The 16,076-nt window shown below is 43.8% G+C and overlaps 1 long non-coding RNA gene across 2 annotated transcripts; it reads right to left on the bottom strand.

Moving 5' to 3' along the window:
* Positions 1-895: 895 nt before the first annotated feature.
* LOC139707638 (uncharacterized) lies at positions 896-15,867 on the bottom strand. Of its 2 annotated transcripts, none has more exons than XR_011709077.1 (4): positions 15,803-15,867; positions 5,462-5,705; positions 3,405-3,565; positions 896-2,180 (listed from the first exon to the last, which is right to left on the bottom strand). It is a non-coding gene; the product is annotated as an uncharacterized lncRNA (long non-coding RNA). The 2 variants fall into 2 exon arrangements; XR_011709078.1 differs by having other exon boundaries at positions 15,666-15,845.
* Between the last annotated feature and the right edge of the window lie 209 nt (positions 15,868-16,076).

Genomic DNA, 16,076 nt, shown 5'->3' with positions numbered 1-16,076 from the left:
TCACTGTCACTCACCCACAAAATTAATGACTAAAGGGGAGAAGGACCGCAAATGCCTAGCCCCTGAAACAGAGAGAGAGAGGAGAGAGACAGAGAGGGACAGAGCAAGTTAATAAATAAAACAAGAGCCTGAAGGGAAGAGCTGCTTTGTCAGAATATAAATATTTCCCTTCCCCTTTTATCTTTAATGTAGTGTGAGAAGCTTATTAAAGGGAAATGCCTCCCGTCCCTGGAGCCCTCGCACAAGCCTTGCGGGAAGCAGCCTGCAGAACGGCTGGCCTAGCCCCATGCTTCTAAACTCTTCCCTGCTGGAAGTGAGCGGAAAGCACAGAGCAATAAAGAAGGACTGGGGGAAGAAAGGGAAGCCATTGTGGCCATTAGGATCCTTATCTTGATGGGCCTGGTGTCATGTTATGTTAATCGCTCTGAGATGCTGAGAGACTGAAGATGAGGAATGCCTGTCTGCTCAAAGGCCTGGCCCCATATTCCAGGAGAGGCTGACACTGCTACGCTTAGCCTCTGTGCATTAGAGAGCAATATCCAAATTTAGACAAAGGGGAATTGTCCAATGGAGTGTGAAGGGGGGAAGCCCCCTACGCCCCCACCCCCATAGCTGTACACCTCACATCTCCAAGAAGAGAGCCAACACAGGCAGAGGTAGTATCCAGCCAGAAGCATCCTATTCCAACTGCAGAGAAAATGTTCACCCTCCACATCTCCTTCCTAAAAGTCCTAAAAGGGGGCTGAGATGATCAGAGCTTCATACCAGCTCAGGCTAACACAGAGTTTTGCACAATGAGTCTGATTAGCCTGACATGGAGACTGAGTTGGTCTTGCTTACCACTGTAGCTACAGGCCTGGCCCACGTGTCTTTGAATGGATGTTTGAACACACAATTAGCACAACAGAGGCATCTTTATTTTATTGCATATCTTTGCCATTTCTCCAAAGATCTTCCGTTGGGGGTCAGGATTTGGGTTCTACCAAGTTTTGGGGCTGTCATCATTGCTGACCTTTTGGAAATTCTTGGCCATGTGACCACAAAAGGATAGATAATAGGCCATGAATCCATTGGGTGCCATAGTCAAACTAAAAGCTGGTAGTTGAGGGGAGAAAGGGACAGAAGATAGCTAAAGATTGCTGTCAAAGGTGCTTCTTCTCATTCCTTTCCATGAAGCCCTCTAGGGGAGCTGGCTTGGTTGCTTTAGTACTATATCCACCTGGCAACTTTCTTAAGTGTTCTGATTTCTATTATGTAATCAGTGGAGAAGACAAACACTTCCAGCTCTTTCATGTCCAGACCAAGGTATTCATTTATCTCCTTGCCTTATCTGCTGCCATCTTTCCTGCTGCAGAACCGCTTTTCATATCACTGGGGTCCTTCATCCTCTCCATTTTTATGTCTTTCTGTGTCTCATCCTCACTAATTTTTTTGCACATGGTTCCCTTTCCTAGGGAACCCCATTAAGTTGGAATAAAGATTGAGCTATAAATCAGAGGGTCACAGTCACAGCTATTCCACTGTGCTCCCCAATTTTAGGACCAAATACATCTTATAGCAACATCTATGATACAGGGAGGCATATAATTCAGGGATGATAGGACCACTCAGCTAGTTCCCAAGAAATTCTTGCCCACGGTTCTAAATATTGCCTGGGAGCTATTTGCAATACCTGATTTAACATTCCACCCCCTCCATAAGCTCCATCCAGCCTCCCCTTGGCCTCAGCTGCTTTGGGGGCTTGGAACCATGAGAGGGCCTATTTCCAGTGTTCCCACAAACGATGCGCAGGAAGAGGCACGGGGGCGGGGTGGCACACATCTGTGTGAGAGCGTTTGTATGGAAGGGGGATTAAATTTGTTCTGTGAAGATCAATGGAAGCCTTGGGGAGGCAGATTTTAGTTCAATATAATGAAGGACTTTCTAACAATTAAACTAAAAAATGAAATGGGAACCTTTAAAGATAGCCTTCTCTCCCTGGAGTTCAGGTAGAGGTGAGATCTTGCCAGCCAGAAAGGCTAATTGGCCAGAGGTACACACACACCTGATATGCTGGTGTGACCAAGTGGTAGCTCCAATGCTAGAGCAGAACTGCCTGGGTTCAAATTCCAGCCCTAAGAGTTACTAGCTCTATGATACTGGGCAAATTATTCAGCCTCTTTAAGTCTCCATTTCTGCATCTAAAAAAAAAAAAATGGAAATAAAAACATATTAGACTTTTTAAAGCAATTCTGAGGTGTTTTTTTTCCCTACATTTATCAAAAGAATGTGAGGTTTTTTTGGGCTGGGATTGTGGCTCAGAGGGAGAGCGCTTGCCTCGCATGCACACTGTGTTCGATCCTCAGCACCACATAAAGATAAAATAAAGATATTGTGTCCATCTATAACTAAAAAATATATATATTTTATTAAAAAAACAATGTGAGGTTTTTTAAAGAATAAGATGGTATTTTTAGGGTTTGAGGTGTTCAAAGTCTTTAATGTTTATAGAAGCCATAAATGAGAGACCACATTTTTCACTTGGTACACCATAAAACAGCATTTTTATAACTGTTTGTTTGTTTCCTTTTTTTGTTGTTGTTTTTCCAGTGCTGGGGGATGAAACTGGGGCCTTGCACATGCTAGGTAAATGCTGTCTGAGCCATACCCCTGGATTGTAATTAATTGGTTTTGTCTGTTCTTTTGTTTTGTTTTGTTTTGTTTTTTATAGATGGTAAGGCAAACTTTATTCAAGAGGAGGCCATGGTGATAGGTCTAGGGACCACTGCAGTTTTGTAGTGGGGGACAGAGATTGGGCCCAACTCAGACAATTAATTGTTATTTCATATACATAAACACAAACTTCAGTGCTTTAACTTTCAGAAATTATGATGGGAAAATGATCTTAAATTAAAAAAATTAGGGGCTGAGGATGTGGTTCAAGTGGTAGCGCACTCGCCTAACAAGCTTGAGGCACTGGGTTCGATTCTCAGCACCATATAAAACAAAATAAAGATATTGTGTCCACCTAAAAATAATAATAATAAGTATTTTTTAAAAATTTAAAAAATTAGTATGTAAAGAAAGATAGAAAGCAACTTTATTTTATTCAATACATATTTATTAAAAGCCTCCTGGGAAATAATAATATGGTTTGGATGTAGACACTGCCTACCAGGGATTTTCCAGGCCAATAACTGCTTCTGAGTCTTTCACTTGCAAAGATGGACAGGATTCCAGAGGCTTTCCGCCCTCCATGGAGCTACAGATAGAACCCAGGGCCAGGCCAGTACTCTACCACTGAGCTACAACCCCAGTCTAGATTCCAGAATGCTCTGAGGGCATTTCTAATTGGCTTGTATTCCAAATGAAATAGAAAGGTCAAAAATAAAAAGCAAAGTTGAGCTGGGTGCGGCAGTGCTCACCTGGAATCCCAGCAGCTTGGGAGGCCAAGGCAGGAGGATCATGAGTTCAAAGCTAGCCTCAGCAATGGCGCTAAGCAACTCAGAGAGACCCTGTCTCTAAATGGAATATAAAATAGGGCTGGGTATGTGGCTCAGTGGTTGAGTGCTCCTGAGTTCAATCCCTGGTACCAAAAAAAAAAAAAAAAAAAAGCAAAGTTGAACAAGGTGAAAAATGTACCATTGGGACTTCACTTTTTCTGTTTTCCACCAGAAGGTCAGCTGCTCTGAAGACTTTGATTATTTTGATAAACTCTATATACATAGTGCTAGGAAGGAAGGCTTCCCCCCCCCCCACTTTCATTCATACCTAGCACAGTTCTTGGTTCTGAAAGACCTATGCCTAAAAAGGACATGCGTAGAAATAAACATGGGAGGCCCAAAATATCTTTTCTATGGGGTGTAAGTATCCAGATTTGGAAAAGAAATCTTTCTTTTCAACAGCTCCTGTGGTCTGTCGCAACTTATAAATAGACATCTTTTCAGCTTACTGGTTCATTGGAAATATTCAGATGGAAGCCTGCCTTTCCTCTGGCCCGGCTATTCCTACAGTATTTTCATTCTCAACTGAGCATAAAGGATACCAGCAGCCTTCTGAGAAATCAGAAACTTCAGCTCCCATCTTCCTAGACTGAACTGCCTCTTTAAGCAATGACCAATAATAATTACCTTTTATTGAGCATTAATGGCATGCCAGGTGCTGAGTTCATTGTGCTATTGCATTTAATCCTCACAATCTTATAAGGCAAGTGACATTATGATTACCAATTTACAGATGAGGAAACTGAGCTCCAGAGAAATTAAATAGCTTATCCAAAGCTACATAACTAATAAGCTACTAATCGAGGAGTCAAACCCACAAACCTGGGTTGTCAGTCAAGCCTCTCAAATTGTATCTCCAAAGAAAGAGGAAAAGAGTCCCCACGATACCAAAACTAAGAGCTTTAAAAATGGTCATGGAAAAACTCCCCCACTCCTCCTAGCAGAGTGAGAAATGTGAGCTGGTTACGAGGAAAGGTGTCCTAAGTACCTGACACTGACCCAGCATCCTATGAATATCCTGCTCTTGTGATGTCCTCTTAGAGACAGACATGTGTCCTCACCTAGGCTTCCGTAAACAACAGGAACTCACCCTTCTCTTTGCTGTCTGGGGGCTTTCTCCAAGCCAGAAAACACTTAGGCACCTGGCTGGCTCATGCTGTTAGGAGCAAATTAAATTTCTTCCCTTTTCTTCTTTCCTTCTCACAATTTCCTTTCTTCAAAGAAAGAACGGAGCTCAAAGTTTCAATCCTTTTCTTACTGCTTATGTGACACTGGACCTCTACATACCTTGATTTCCCCATCTTTAAAATGGGTTAAATAAAGGTTAGCCACTTCCAAAGCCTGCTGTGAAGACAAGGAATTAAGGGGGGCGGGTTAAGGGCTTAACGCAATGCCATGCCTGACGGGGGTGAGTAGCAGATAAATGTTAGCTACTAATAAAAATAGTAACAATACGACTAATATTAGACACTGGAGTCAGTCAGCTGGTTTAGCCTCCGCTGTTAGCTGGAATTTAAGTCAGGACATCACCACCCTGGGTGCCAAAAACACAGCAAGACCAATATGGTCCTCAGAACTCAGGCTTTAAAATCATGGGCCATCTCTTGGAGCCTGGACCAGCTTTACAAATTTAAGGCTGGGGGAAGAGGAGGAGTGAAGTTTCACAAGTAAACCAAAGTGCCTTTTGCTAGAGTGAGAAGTCTGTCGCTTCTCTTGTTTACCTCTTCTCTAAATGCTTCCTCTCCCATCTCCGGGGGCTGTTTTGACTCTTCCATTTTGGCAGCAGCTCTTCACAAGTCTGCTGGAGGCCCCAGGAATAGGCCAGCAGCCCACTGCCCGGCTCAGACAGCCAACAGGAACAGCCACCTCCCTCCCCTGCCGCTGGGATCAGGCTGGACCCCAACAGCGGCTTCTCCGCCCTCTCCCAGTGAAAGGCCCAGGTGTGAGGGGTCAGCACAACAAGCAGAGCAGCCACTCACCAGGACAGAAGCCACCCTGCGGTGGCTTAGACTAGTCGCTCTGATCTTTTACTTTGGAGCTCCTGCAAGCCATTTCTAGTTTGAGAGGAGCAGGAAGTAGAGAGCACAAAGTCAGGCCATTTTATGTGCAAGGTTCTTGGATAAAACAGGGTCCCAGGAACCAAAATGTGTGGATTCCAGTCCCAGTTCTGTCTGTCAATCCTTGGACAATTCACTCCACCATCTGGGCCTTGAGCTTTCTTACCTGTAAAATAAAAGGAAGGAATTACTGGACTCTGAGGTCCTTACTGAAAACTAAATCCCTGACTCATTCTCCAATTCACCCTCTCCTTTTTAAGTCACAGGATAGGCTGGCTCCCTAGCTCAGTGCTGAAGTCTCATTATAATTTTGAGACCAATTCGAGGTCACAGCAGAAAACCACATTCATCTGTTAATCAAGATGGTAAGATTCAGGAAGGCAGAGACATATGTGCCCAGCCTCTGGCTCAGAGCTTGACACTTGGTAGGCTCTAAATAAAGGCCATGTGGTTTTATGACTCCCTTTTCAAGTTAAGCTATACCTTACTCAGTCACTCAGTCATTTCTTGAGCACGCACATCCGCCTGGCACAGCACCCTGAACCCCACTGCAATGCAACTGCCATGATTTAAATAAACTTCTGTGATTACATATAAACAGAGTAACTGGTGACTGAAGCAGGGAATTAAATGCAAGGAGAGATTCCTCAACATATTAATGAGTGAGCTGAGAAATAAAGGGCTCCTCTGTTCCCATTCCAGAGGCTTCGGATCGCCAGCATTCTAATAGCAGTTGCTTTAACCACCTCACACACTTTCAAAGCCAAAATTAACACCAAGAAACAGAACCCCCCTGCCGCCACCACCACCCAGATAAATCCAGAAGGGACTCAGATTTTCTCTAGAGAAGGACATTTCAAAAGCCTCTCCAGTCTTAGCCCAGCTCACTCTGCCTGCCCTCAGCCACCACTGCCATCGCAGCTTAGCGACCCCACCAGGTCACTCCAGTCCAGCCACTCCTTGATCCTTCCTCAGGTGAAGCCATTCTCAAATTAAATCACAAAGAGGGGCAGCCAGTCTGTAATGATCTGTGTTTATTTAGTAAATGGGTTGATTGCCCTCATTTGTGGAGATTAAGGGTTAATTTCCCAACTGCAAAGAGAACTGATTTCTCGAAGGGCAGCCCCAGATAATTACCAGGGGAAATCAAGATTCAGATGACTCCCACCGAGGGCAGCGCTGCCACCACCATCACCTCCCACCCCGCCCCTTGGGATCCAGCCGTGGCTTTTCAGCGGCCTTTCCTGCCAGGTAGCCCAGCCCCTGGTTCACTGAGGTTTGGAGGAAGGATTTGGTAAACAATGGCTGAGGAATTCCTAGGCCCCTTTAAACTGACATCTGGCAAATTCGAGATCACTTAACAGTTTCTCCCTCCTGCTCTCCTGGCTTTGAAAGGCAAATGTTTTGAGGTTTGGGTTCTCTTTCACAGAGTTTTTAATCAAGTGGAGTCAAACCACTTTGTCTACACCTTAATTGAAGAGCCTGGCTCTAGAGTTTAAAGTGCCATTTATAATAATAGGGAGAAGGCAGGGAAAAGTGGGGGGAGGGGCTAAGTGGAAATGTAAAAGGGAAGAAAAGCGATGGGCAAGTGGCCCTCAGGAGAACACTCAGGGTGCAGAGCCCAGCCAGATGGAAGCCAGTTATCAGGGGCCGGGAAGAAATGGGCTCCATTCCAGGACCATGCATGACAGTCCCTGTTGTAGGAAGTCCTGGCTTAGGTGAGGAACTAGATCACAAAGCCCTGCTCCCTGAGGAAGAGCCTCCGCAAAGGTACACCCACTGGCTAGGCCAAGGGGCTAGTGGCTGGATCAGGACAATGAGGGTTCTTCTCAGTTTCCTGGCTGTCCCTGAAGTCTTTCCTAAAAGGATCCAATGGAGAGAGAAATGCAACCATCCATCTCAAAACAGACTTGCATTCGTTTGAGGACATAATTAAATGACTTCATATGTTTTCCCAAGAGAAACCAACACTTTCACCTTGTCTTCTTGTCAGCTGTTTTGGATCCTGGCTTCACATTAGAATCTCTTGGGGAGCTTTTAACAGACTTTCCAGAGGTGGCCCCAGCAAGCAGGTTTTTAAAAATTCAATCTTTCTCCCACCACCCGCACCTCTCCTTTGAGAATAATCGTCTTTTAAACTCATGTGAGGTACTCTTCATACCAGTTCCTTCGTATCACTTAATTTCATTTTCATGTCCCAAGTTTATGTTCAATTTAAGAGCGATAGTAGTACATCGTTGATATGCACTTGTGGTCCTTAACTATTCCCAGTTCTTTTGTCCCTAGCTAGTCTTTCTTCTTTATCTCTGCCATTCATAGGTCTTTATTTTCACGAAACCTCATCTGATTGATGAGCTGCACAAATTCATATCAAACATCTGCCTTGTGAAAGGCAACTGAGAAAAATAAGACAAGATTCCTACTCTCAAGGACTTCCAAATAAACAGGTAAGATAAGAAGACACTAAAATATAAGAAAGAATACAGTACAAAGAGCTCTCAAAAACATTGGATTGTGCCTACTATTCACCAGGCCATCGCAATAAATAGGACAAATCTTGGCTGTGAACATAGGAAAACCTCAAATAATGTTAGCTAAAACAAAACAGAAGTTTATTTCTATTTGAGAAATCCAGAGGGAGTTTGTTCAGGTCAGCATGGTATGTCACAGTGTCAGCCACCCCAGCCCATTTATCTTTTACTCCTTTCCCAAGGTCACCTCTGGAGTTCTGGCATTAGAAGGAGGGGAGAAGGGGAAATCTGGTTCCCTCATGTTGCACACAACAATATTGTTGACATTGGTGGCCAGAACTCAGTGGCTGCCATTCGGAGGCTGGAAAATGGAACCTTTATGCAACTTGGTCGTATATCCAGCCAAAGACTGGAAGTTCTATCACTGGAAAAGAGGAAAAGAGATATTGTTCCGCAGTCTGGCTGGGCACAAATAACCAAGCTGCCACAAAGCCTTGTAGATTCAAACAGCAACTCTTTATTCCCCAACTCTCATCGGCACTGCACACCACACGGGAACACACTCCTTCCACCGGGCTCTGTGCACCCAATCTCCCCGAACCCCTGGGAGAACTGCTCGGGAACTCCAAAGAAGCGGGCGCCCGAGGCAGCAAGAGCCGCCCTATTGCCCACAGTAAAGGTCAAATATACAATTCAATCAATCCAGCAACACAGCAATTATATATAGCTTAATGCAAATCATCATCTCAATGGTTCGCTGGCCGGCATCCCCTTTCAACCATTCCCTCTGGCAAATGCCAGGCGTCATTCTGACTGGGCTGTGGCTCTCAACCATATTGAGGGAAACTAGCATCTCTATTCAATGCTGAGGACACTATATGCTTTAGCATACTTATTTGTTTTTCCAAACAACATAGAAGAAAGAGTTCTCCTGGGACTTTACAGATATTCCTTCTTACACATTTGCAATCACAGTCAACTCAATGTCAGTTGCAATCATGGAAAGTATACTCTGGCATTCTTAATCCAGGCTATTGAGCAAGGTGAAGGTGGCTACAAAATTGAGCCTTGCTAGCCAGCCCAGAGTGGATGCCTCTGCTAGACTGGTGCTGAGCCTGCGTTCAGCCTTCTGCAGCTAAGGGCCCACGCTGCCCAGGGGAAAGTAGGAAGAGACCTGTTTTCAGCCTTTTCCAGTTCCTAGCACTGTGATTAACATGGTAAAAGACAAGCAGCCAGGGATGCTAGGATTCTGAGGGCAGGAAGAGCCAGGAAGCAACTCTTGTAACCTGGTCTTTTAGTCTTCTTGAAACAAATGTTCCTGTCCCCTTCCTTCTTTTGTTTCTACTTTCCCCGTCTCACTGAAAGTTTCTCATCTTCTGCCAGTATATTTACCCTTAGACCCCCCCCACCCCCGCAAGAAGAATCTAGTTAGGTGGCCATTTGCTATCTAGCAGGCACACCTGTTGGACAGCGGCCTCATGCCAGACAACCTCATGACTGGGTCACATCATCTATTCCTGCTCAATCTCTGAGGTCAAGGTTCATGTGGTACAAGGATGGCAATGTCAGTCTGAGAAAATGGTACCAAGTGCACTGTGGGAGCAGCAGCTGTTACATTTCAGAATAGCCACTGTGAACTTGAGCCTCATAAATAAGGTCCCAGACCCAACATCACACCATACAACCAGACAGTGAACTAACCCTCTCTCCTACTTTCTATCTTTTACATGCACACACATGCATGTGCATACACACACACACACACACACACACACACACACAGAATCACACCTCATGTAAGACTTCCTTGTAGGTCTCATTATTTCCTTTCTCTGGTTCATCAAGTAGAGTGAGGTGTTCGTGAGTGACTGAAAACATTCTATAAGGCATCAGCAGCATCAGTGACACAATGCACTGGTTTGGAATAGAAGTCTGGATCAGCAGTTCCCAAGCCTGACTAACCCAAAAGAATCACTAAGTGAGCTTTTAAAAATTAAATCCCCAAGTCCCACGCCAGAGATTCTGACTCAACATTTCTGAGGTAGTGCTCAGGTTTCTGAACTTTCTTCTTTCCTTCCTTCCTTTCTCTTTCTTCCCCACCCCCCTCCTCCTTCTCTCCCTCACAAGTACATTTTATTCCTCAGATGATTCTCATGACCCACCAGGCACGAGCTCCACAGCTCTAACTTCCACCTTCAATTTTCTGGAAGGTTCTCTGGAGACGTTCACCACTGCTGTGAATCTGGTTCTTGTAGCTTTTCCTAGTTCTCTGAAGTGATAGCTTGCCAAAATTCCCTTTGGGGAGAGACTGATCAGCCACCAAATTTCCCACATATTCTAAACTAGATGCCCACATGTCCATCTTATACAAAGGGGATTAAATTGTTCCTTGAGAAATTAGAGAAAATTAATGGACACTTCCAAAAAGGTTTGAGACCTGTATAAGTATAATGTTCAGGGACTCATCACTAACCAGGCTTGATTTCCCAAGCCTAGAATTTGGGGTCTTCTCTAAATGTTGGGATGGCTTTTGATCAGACATATAAAAGGAGTAAGATTAGTCATGTTTACCCTGAAGACATCAAATAGTGCAGTAAGAAGTGAAAAATATTATATAAAAGTTTTAGTCCAACTTGGCTACTATAAAAAGGAATCTATACCTTGAACTTCCCCAGATTGTTATGAAATTAGAGATAGTGTACCTAAACCACCTGGCACTGTATAAATATAGTCATTATATTTAAAATATTATTTTGATTCTTAAAACAATCTGAAGAGAAGTTCTATAAAACCAGAGGTGAGCTAGAGTCAGCTCTTAGGGGCTTGTGTTGCTGCTTATGTACATGTTTTACAGACTCCAAGTTCACTGACATGTTGGCTTGAAATTGGCCATGTGTTCACACCATGGAAATTGGAAAATGTATAGATCAGGGCTTTTTTTCCTCTAGAGAATTAGACATTTACCAGCATAAAATATAAAAAATAACCTCAGCAAAGATCCAGAGCCACAAAGTAGGCATCTAATATGGCCTTTTATTTTCTCTCCTTTCTGCTTTGTATCCATATAACCAAACCATAATTGTTTTTTTAAGGTACTTTATTTAATTATTTTGCAGTGCTAGGGATAGAACCCAGGGTCTTATTATGCATGTGAGGTAAACATTCTGCCATTGAACTACACCCCCACCTCACCAAATCAGAAGTCTGTCCCCATGATTTTTTAAACCTTGGATCACAAAGTATTTTGTAAATATTGTGGCATTAATTCTCCCAACATGCTGGGGATCTAGAGAGGTTAAGTGACTTGCCTGAGGCAGGACATGAGGTCAATGGTGAAGAGCAGAAGTAAACCAGTATGTGCCAACCACCTCTGCAGTGCTTCCTAGATCTGGGCATTGTACTGACTGGCCCTTAAGACACAAGTGGCAATTACTAGCAGTACTTTCACCTCATAACCCAGATGGCTAAAGTCTCTTTCTGTAGCCTATGATCCAGAACCTCTGTCCTCTGAGCACAGATTTGATATCCCAGACTGGCCCACTTTCTGCACTTGGAGATTTTGTCCAGGATCACTGATGGCCTTTCATTAATCAACTTCCTCCATATTCTTTCTTCCTCAAGTCCAACTGTTTTGAAAAAGAAGTTGGTCAGAATTAGGGTTCTGTTCTAATTCTATCAGATACAAGCGGCATCTTTATGATGCTTTTTCTGGACTCCTCAAAGGCAGAGACCCAAGGGGTGTTTCTCTCTGTGACCTTTTGTTCATAATACTCTGGGAAGGAAGGAAGGAATAACCCTCATAGTACACAACTTCTAAAATGTTCCATTGGATTTTCATACCTTTCTGTAACCCCTGCTACTCACTGAGTATAAGTAGATCTAATGATTTGTTTCTAATGAGCAGAATATGGCAAAAGCAACAGGATGTCACTTCCAAGGTTAGGTTACAAAAAGACTGAGGTTTCCATTCTGATTGACATCTTTCTCTCTCTCTGCTCTAAAGGTGCCATATTTTTAGTGGCCTCATGAGAGGTAAACATGCCAAAGTACTGATGGCTCTGGCAAATGGCTAGTGAGAACCAGAGGCCTGCCAACAGCCACTTGAATTTGGAAGTGGTACTTTCAAAGGAGTGTTGAAGCAACTGCAGCCACCCAACACCCTGATGGCAGCCTTGTGACAGACTCCAAGCCAGAGGCCAAGCTTAGTGCTGACACTTAGAAACTGTGAGACACTGTTATTTTAAGCTGCTACAATTTGGGGTGTTTGTTACACAACAATAGATAAATAGTAGAACTTATTCAACAAGGGAAATGTTGATCAGACAGATTCAATGACTGAATCTGCCATTAAATCAACATGAAGTCTGCACGGTCTTCCTCTACTTCAATCTGGACATCTCTTTCATGGTATTTGAAAGTGTTTTAGAAATGAAAATATTCCTAGCTGAGCATGGTGGTGCATGCCTATAATCCTAGCTACTGGGGAGGCTGAAGCAGGGGGATTGCAAGTTGGAGGATAGCCTGGGCAACTTAATGAGACCCTGTCTCAAAATAAAAATTTAAAAAAGGGGTGCAGGGGATGCTGGGACTGGGGCTCAGCGGTAGAGCACTTGCCTAGCACGTGCAATGCACTAGGTTTGATCCTCTAGCACTACATAAAAATAAAATAAAGGTATTGTGTTCAACAACAACTAAAACAAAAAAATATATATATTTTTAAAAAAGGGGGGCAACACCCTGAACAAAAATGAACACCAGTCAATGGCAAACTGTCAACTAGATATTCCAAATCCTCAATACTATTATGTCAAAACTGTCTGGTAAGAGATAGGCCAAAAAGGGAAGCATATGCTCAAAGCTGCCCTTTCTGGTCTTGCATGAGTAATTCCTGCAGCTGGAGTTTCATTATAACCACAGGATTGTGGCACCACAAATGTGGACATTTTCAAATCTGTCCTGACATCAGAATGTAATTCAACTAGATAAACCTGGGACTTAGCCAAAATAAGTAGCATTTGAAAAACTGGAGCTAATGAATAGCATCACTTTTCTGTGGGACCATATGACTATGATGTGAAGAAATAAAGACCTTTGTTATTTTAAAGGGCAGGGACAATTGGGAGTTTTGCAGCAGACAGTTACAAAATTTTCCACCCTTAACTTAGTTCCAAAGAAGATACCAGTAAATGCCTTTGGGAGTTGGGTCTGGAAGGTATTGCTTGGAAAGAAAATTAAATTGATCCAAGACAGAATGGAAACCAAAGTTACTATACTTGTCATAAAGCCTAAAACAGACAATTTAGCCCCTTCCCATGTGAACTTACTTTTCCTGATCTATTCCTTTTTATTACTTAACTCCTTAAAATCAGAGCATACTGTATCAGGCAAGGCATGGAAAACTACAGCAGACATCTCACAAATAGCAAATTCTTATCTTTTGTAATAAATTTGAATTGAGATGTGTGTGTGTGTGTGTGTGTGTGTGTGTTTCTCTCTTTTCCTTCCTTTCTTTCTTTTTATTGTGTGGGGGATTTAACCCAGGGTCTCCAGCATGCTAGGCAAGTGCTCTACCACTCAGCTATATCCCTGCCCTGGACTGAGGCTTTTTTTCTTTTTTAAATCATCTTTAAAAACAAAACAATGTTTTTTGTTTGCTTGTTTGTTTTTAATCTGCCTTTGCTTCTCTACTTTTTTGCACTTGTCTGCCTGGGACAAAGCAAAGAAGACTCACATCTGTGACATTTTCCATCTGGGATGGGTTTTCTGCATCTTATGCATAGATTATTTTAAAAATATTTCATTTGTCCCTTGTCTGTTTTATTAAGGGCTCTTTTTTTTTCTTTCTAAATTATTATTTCTATCACCTAACATCAGAGCTGTCTAGGACTATAATATGAGGAGTAAAAGCTCATCAACTAAACTGGTTTTAGTTGCATTTGAAACAGTATTTTATCCTGTCGGTTTTCATTTTATTTGATGACAGTGCTTGGTATTTCTCCCTCAATAAGCAAAGATGACTTAGATCAGTGGCCTGATGAATAAGCATGAAAATTTGATTTAGAAAAGGAGGATATCCTGAACCTCATGGAGAGAAAAAAGGAACCTAACCCCCCACCACACACATTTTAAATGACAAAGCAAAGCAGCTGTATTGCCTTTAAACATCTTTCAACGAAATATCAACACTCTGCAATGGTAGATAATAGGAATAATAATTTAGAAAGAAAAAGGGAAGACCTTAAAAAAATACAAGGGAGGAATGAAACATTTTTAAAGCAAATAATGTTTCCTTAACCTTTTTTATTAACTTGAAGGAAAAAAAATGGGGAAAGTGGGGAGAGGGAGAGAGGGAGATCTCGAGATCTGGTGTGATGGGGAAACTGATGCTTAAGGGGAAAAGATACCTCTTGAAGGCCGGATGGAGGGTGTGAGCAGTCTGACACCTCACCTTGATCCAAAGGACTTATCCCTTTAGAACCATTAACAGGAGTGGGAAATGACAAAGAACTGTGAAGTGGAAGGAAGGTTTCTCAGAAAACTTCAGTGATAGAAAGTAAATAAAAGAAAAACAGTAGACGTCCAAGTCTCAAGGGAAGTGAATCCAATTAATTTGTCTTAGATCTCAGAATCCGTTTTTTCTCCCCCTAGCTAAAGAAGCGAACTGGAGGCAGCAACTGTGCCAACATTCAACCTGATCAGAAATTTCTCAGAACACCAGCACCCCGAACTGAGACAGGCTGAAGGGCTTGGCCAGCAATAACGTTTTTTAAAAGCATAAGATTGGTGTGGGGTGGGGGTATGGGTATGGGTAGGTGGCTGTGCACGCGCGCGGGGTCGCGCGTGAGAGAGAATTTTTCTTTTTTTCTTAACAGGTTACTTGACTGCATGGGAATTCGCGATATTCCTGGCTGCCCAGAAAGAACGGAGAGGCCCCCTGGCAACTTCCAACCAGTCAGGAGTAATCAGAACGCGCGCGAGAGCGCCCAGTGCCTGGAGCAGGGAGAAGATTCGATCGAGAACAAAAGAACGCTTGCCAATCAGAAAACGCTACCCGAGAACAAGGGTAACCCCTCTTTGTGTTTTTGAAAACCCTTTAATTAGCACATGCACTGGTTTCTAATACGCATTAAAACTTTTGTAAGCAGATTCCAAATGGAGGATCGAAATGATTGCTTCTGCAACGAAGATGGGATCCTGAAAGGCCGTACGCCGCAGAACTAAGGAAAACAGGGCAACCGCAGACGCTCTAAACCGTACAGAGTGTTCCTGGGCACTGGTCTCAGGTTACTTTTATAACCATTCCCCCAATGCTGTCTTAGCTTTCTTATAACCCCACTAAACCACACCAGCTCTCCAGGCTCTGAGCCGTACAAGCGGGCGGGTGGCCTGGGTCACGGGTCCCCAGCATCCCCCATTCTGGGCCCTCTCGAGGGTCTGCACTTCCTCCCGCCTGAAGTCGCCTCCTCCGCCGACTCAGATTTCTCCTCCGAGGCTGCCCCTCCATTTTACAATTGGGGAAGGGGGTGAGAGGAGATTGTGGCTCACGTGGTCTGTTGGGGCTTGGAGGAAGAAAAGCGATTCGCAAGGCGCACCCCCTTCTCGCCTCCTACCGAAGCGTACATTTAGATAACCAAGAATCCCCAGACCAAGCCAACCTTTTCAGACCAGGCAGGGCTACAGTGATTCTCTGGGTCACGTCTCTCGGTGAAGGCATTAAGCTGTTCTCAGCTTCTCCTCTCAAGAGCCTTTGGAGAAAGCACCCTTCTGCTCAGGAATGTGTATTTTAGTGTACCTGGAAGAGGAGCAAATCTTCCAAGCAAATTCCCTTTCTGGTGCGTTTTTCTCCCCTGAGCAAATTCAGGGTAAAAGTTTTTCCTAACTTTTTCCTCCCGGTCCCCTGCCCCTCCCCTCAGGAATCCGCCCAGAGCGCTGCAGACACCGCCTCCCCTGTTCCCTTGCCCGCCCCTTCCGACTTCCACCCAACCGGGAGGCGACTACAGAGAAAACAAAGGCCGTCATTGGGCCGCCCGGGGGCTCGGGGGCCCGCCCCCGGAGTGGTTTGTGAA

This window comes from Marmota flaviventris, chromosome 11 (genome assembly GCF_047511675.1).
Source record: "Marmota flaviventris isolate mMarFla1 chromosome 11, mMarFla1.hap1, whole genome shotgun sequence".
In the NCBI taxonomy this organism is placed as follows: domain Eukaryota; kingdom Metazoa; phylum Chordata; class Mammalia; order Rodentia; family Sciuridae; genus Marmota; species Marmota flaviventris.
This window is presented reverse-complemented; position numbering and strand designations above follow the sequence as displayed.